This window comes from Elaeis guineensis, chromosome 10, assembly GCF_000442705.2.
Source record: "Elaeis guineensis isolate ETL-2024a chromosome 10, EG11, whole genome shotgun sequence".
Classification (NCBI taxonomy): domain Eukaryota; kingdom Viridiplantae; phylum Streptophyta; class Magnoliopsida; order Arecales; family Arecaceae; genus Elaeis; species Elaeis guineensis.
In genome coordinates, this window is record NC_026002.2 from 73,608,978 (window position 1) to 73,614,467 (window position 5,490).

A 5,490-nucleotide genomic window follows, 5' to 3' on the forward strand; every position below is an offset into this window, starting at 1 on the left:
GAAGGGCTAATTCCTCTAAGGTTTGAAATAGTCCATCCTATGACCTATTTTCTAGATCTCAACAAATGCAATAGTTTATTAAGTTGTTCATTAGATAAAGAAGCATTAACAATCATAGGTAAAGTATCATTCTTACCTAATAATGCATATTTGAGATATAAGGATAATGGTTTCAGCTCCAAAACTGATGCTTGCACATTGGAAGGAGGAGGAAGTGGCTTACCTTTTTCTATGTCCTCAAACTGCATCCTTCTCACCTTCAGCATAGGAAATGTAGCCTCCAGAGTATTTGCAACCTCTACAACCTCCAAGTTCATATCTTTATTTGTTGCTGCATTCACTAAATAAGTTTCAAAAAGTTCATTAAGATGTTCAAACTGAAAAATATTTCGGGTTAACTCATCAATACAATCAATGTGGCAAACACTATCAGTGAAAGAAGGATACTTGGCTGTCCTATTTAAATTAAATTCAACCTCTTCTTCACCGACCTTCAATGTTAACTTACCATTTTTTACATCAATTATGGCTCCAGTTGTGGTTAGAAATGGCCGACCCAAAATGATAAGAATTTCTGCATCTTCCTTCATTTCTAACATAATGAAATCCACATGAATATAAAACTTTCTTACCTTAACTAAAATATTTTCCACGATACCCATAGGATACTTCACTGATCTATTTGCTAGCTACAAAAAAATGGTAGTAGGCTTAAGCTCTTTCAAACTGAGCTTTCTGAAAATAGACAAAGACATCAGTGAGACACTAGCACCCAAATCATATAAGGCTTTACCAAAATCAACATTACCTATGGTACAAGGGATAGAAAAACTCCCTGAATCTTTAAGCTTTGGTGGAAGCTTATTCTAAATTATTGCACTGCACTCCTCAATCGAGGCAATGGCCTCATAGTCATCTAGTTTCCTCTTGTTAGACATGATCTTCTTTAAAAATTTTGCATAGACTAGAATCTAAGCCAAAGCATCTGCAAAATAAATATTAATGTGAAGTTGCTTAAACACTTGCAAAAAGTTTTCAAATTGTTTATCTAATTTGTTTTGCTTCAATCTCTACGGAAAAGGAATAGGGGGAACATAAGATTTGATTGGTGGTGGTGGTGTAGACTTGATCTAGGTCCAATTTGATTCTTTTTCACTTTATTCACCTGGATATGGGTTGGTCACTTCTTCATGTTTCAATTCATTTTCATCACCCACCATAGTCTCACTACTTATCTGACCAAGTTGCTTGCCACTTCTCAATGTAACTGCTTTATAGTGCTCCTTTGGATTCACTTCGATCTTGCTAGGCAGATTTTCTTATCCACGTGAATTAATTAAACTTGTTAACTGCCCCATTTGCATTTTCAAGTTTCTGTTATAACTGGCCAACTGATCTATTTTGGCCTCCAACTTCTCAAATCTGTCTGAAGTCACATTGGCTAACTTTTCAATTACCATCTCCCAAGACTGCTTACCTTCAGGTTGTTGCACAACTCCTTAGAGTCTTGGCTGAAATCAGAGAGATTAAGCAGTCTAGAACTACTACCTTGATTATCTTGATCCCTCCAAGCGAAGTTGGGATGATTCCTCCATCCCGGGTTATAGGTGTTGGAATAAAGATTGCCCTACTGCCTGTTGAAGTTAGACACAAACTGAGCTTGCTTTACCTGCTGACAATCAGAACTTATATGAGTTCCTCCACGCCAATCACAACTCAAAACTATGTTAGAAACAACATTAGCAGTACCAAGTTTCCCAAATATTTTTTACAAGAGAGTCAACTTTGGCATTCAATATATTGATACCATCCATATCACATACTTGATGCTCTCTTAGACATACCTCTCTCATTTGACTATTGATAGTTATTGGAAGCTATCTCTTCCAACAACTCATAAACTTCTTCAGTTGATTTATCCATCAAAGGTTCTCCTGCAGCTGCATCAATAATAATCCTGACTGAATGTGTTAGGCCATTATAAAAAGTTTGCACAATTAACCAATTTGGAAGACCATTATGTGGACACTTCCTCTGCAAATCTTTATATCTTTCCCAAGCTTCATACAAAGATTCACTATCCAATTGAACAAAACTAGTAATATCATTTTTGAGTTTTGCTACTTTACCTGAGAAAAAATACTAACTCAAGAAAGCTTGTGACAAAGCATTCCATGTTGTAAAAGAATTTGGAGATTTGAAATTCAGCCATGCCTTCACTTTGTCCTTCAAAGAAAATGGAAATAACCTTAATCGAATTGCATCCTCACTAGGTCCATTGATCTTGATAGTGTCACATATCTCCAAAAAATTGGCTAGGTGCTCATTTGGATCCTCTGTAGTTCCTCTACCAAACTATTCTTATTGCACCATCTGAATAACACCAAGTTTGATTTCAAAATTGTTGGCATTGACAGTTGATCTGACAATGCTCGTCTGCACCCCATTAACATTTGGCATTGCATAGTCACATAAAGTCATCTGGTTCTCGACCATGTCTACTAGCTATTCTTCCTCCAGTCTTCATTCTCTCCTTAGTGTATGCAATATACGCTCGATCTCTAGAACAAAATCTTCCAAATCCAGACTACGGTCTCATCTCATACACCAAAACTAACCTGAAACACAAAAAAATAGATCAAATAAAATCAAATCAGTATAGAATTTTAACAAAAACAAAACAGTCTAGATTAATTAGAAATTTTTTCTTATTGATATTGAATACACTCTTTTCTGGCAATGGTGCCAAAAACTTGTTGTCCTCTTGAAACTATCCCACAAGTGTATGGATCGTAAGTAGTAGTAAAGGATAAATAAAGTATCATTCTCACGAGGAAGAGATTCAAGTACCAAAGTTTAAATTTCCTATATTATCTAGACAAGCCAAGTTCAAATGATTAAATCTGAAATTTGATTAACTGAAAACTATTTATAATACTTAAAGTCAAATCAAATGCAACTTTTCAAGATTCAAAATAAATGATGGATGCCTAGAACATAGATTTTGTCACTTGATTTCCTGTGATCATTTTAATATAATGGATTGGTTTCATTCTTGTTAGTAGCAATGGCTAGACTCCCTCTTTTGTATGTGATGATCTCTTTTAAGACTCAACACTTATACTCACATTAATCCTAAGCCTACTTTCGTGGTCTTTAGTTTTAATATGAGTTCATTAAGCTTTTTGGATGTCTTCAACAAAAGTCACAATAGGGTGTTTTTATTTCTAACACTACCAAGGTTTGATGTTTTTATCAACTAATGTCACACTTCATCTTTCGATCCATCGTGTAACACCTTAGACATGTAATTAGTGGCCAATTAATCATACGAATTAAATTCAAAAACACCAAATTACACCAACAAGAATATCTGATTAAGAGCATCAAATGATTACAGAAAAATCAAGGACTAAATCTAAGTTTTTGGACAAAACGTCTAGCTACCCATGGATAAGAAATCATACATAATATTCATTAAATAAAATAGAACAATATCCATTCTTGAACACTAAAAATTTAGCAAACTAAAATACAGAGGAGGAAGAAAGAAAGAAAGATGGCTTGATGATCAGATCCTAGCTCTCTCCTCTCAATTAGCAGCCCTTGGATTTTCAATCTTCAACCCCATGCCTTCCAGCTCTCTAACTATCTCTGTGTTCCAACTCTTTGCCTCCCCTCTTCAGTCTCTCTCTCCAACTTCTCTCTAGCTCTTTTTAAAGACTTTAGTCCCTGCATCATTCATGCACTCATGTACATATACCAGCTCCCTTCTTGTTCTATCCTCGTGCCTATTTGTGCATGACACAAGGTGGCCTCAATGCTCTGCTCGTGCCTTCATGCCACCTGGTTGACAGCCCACCTTCCACTCCTGTTGGACATGCGCTCTCCACAAACACCCATGCACTCCTACCTGGTATTCACATGAAACACTTGCCACATGTTGGGATTTCATGATTTTATGCATGCAAAATTTTTTAAAAATGAGTACACAGTGAAAATTTTTAAAATATAGATTAAATCTAATTTAATCTAAACATGCATAAGATTAAATTTTAAAATCATAAAATAAGATCGATAAATATGAAATAGGATTCAGATTCAGAAATTAAATAGAAAAAAATAAATAAAGAAGATCTAATCTTCATATCTTAGTGCGGATCGATCTACACCACGAACTGATGATCATAGATGTCTTCTGAAGGTCTCTTGAAACCGCACAAGTATCTGATCTCTATGGGTATCCACATCAGACTTCAATCTAATCAGAAGCTTTTTGATCTCACTGGAGTACTAGCTCTCTTATAAAGATTGCATCTTGATGGTTAAATTTTTTTTTTCTCTCAAGATACTCTTAAAAAAATATAAATAGGAGGATGATGATCTCTACGCTAGAGATCATGAGAAGAATATTTTTTTCTCTTTTTTTTTCTAAAATCCATGCATCACATCTCTATGCTAGAGATGTACGAACATATGTCCAACTCTTGAGCAAGGAGGAGAGAAAAATCTATTAGATGTATGTCCTAGAAGTCAATATGGCTGACACATTGTAAAATATCTAGGACATAATTTTATACTTAATATATTGATATGATCAATAAAAGGAGCAAGTTCTTTTTCATTCAAGTATAATGTATCCTTGAATCATCCATGAAATTAGTTTCGATACATATTCTCAAAGTGTTGAGAATTAGAGACATGTATTTGATTCCTAAAGACTTTCGATCAAAGGATCATCGTGAGGGCGATGATAGATCCGGATAGACTGGCACACAAATCACTTTCTTCAGGATAGATGGGTCTTTAATCTACTATGTAGAGACACAAGATGATAAGCACGGATGGTTGTTAGAGAATAATTAGCACTGAGCGTGATCATACGAGAGATCACTTGGATTTTTATTCAATCATTAGTGATTGTTTCGATACTGTAGTTATGTGACTGGTTTTTTGACTTGAGATAGTATTGTTACTCGTAGTGAGGCTGCTGGAGTTTGATTGACATATAAATATGGGTCTCAATAAGCCTTTGTAGTAGATGTTGGCGATAGTTGGTCCACTGTAGAAGTGGGGTGCGCATCAAGATAGGATCTATCGACCTTGATAGAGAGGAATAGTCCTATAAAATTTGAGAGGCTAAGTCCAAGAGTCTGTGGCCATAGCAGTGTGATTGATAGAAAAAAAGTTTTCATAGAAGTCACAACTAGACTTGAGCTAATCAATCTATCATATGACTGATGTTGAGGTTTGACGATTTATCCATGACCTACCATCTAGTCAAGACTCACGATAGAGGAATTAAATCACATGTTAACTACACCTAGAGGTTCATTTCAGTTCTACTGGGTTGTCATTACATACTGCTAGGTGTCACTGGTGGATTGTGAGAGCTCACTAGGATTATTTTAGATCGACAATTCTTGTTGAGTTAGAGTAGAATTATTTTGATCCATTGAAAAGAGTTTCAATGATACGATAATAGAGACC

At 35.3% G+C, this 5,490-nt stretch overlaps 1 non-coding gene across 1 annotated transcript; it reads left to right on the plus strand.

Annotated features, from left to right (window-relative positions):
* The first annotated feature begins 2,011 nt into the window (after positions 1-2,011).
* On the plus strand, positions 2,012-2,118 carry LOC114912941 (small nucleolar RNA R71). The gene has a single exon (XR_003798959.1). It is a non-coding gene; the product is annotated as a small nucleolar RNA R71 (small nucleolar RNA).
* Positions 2,119-5,490: the final 3,372 nt, after the last annotated feature.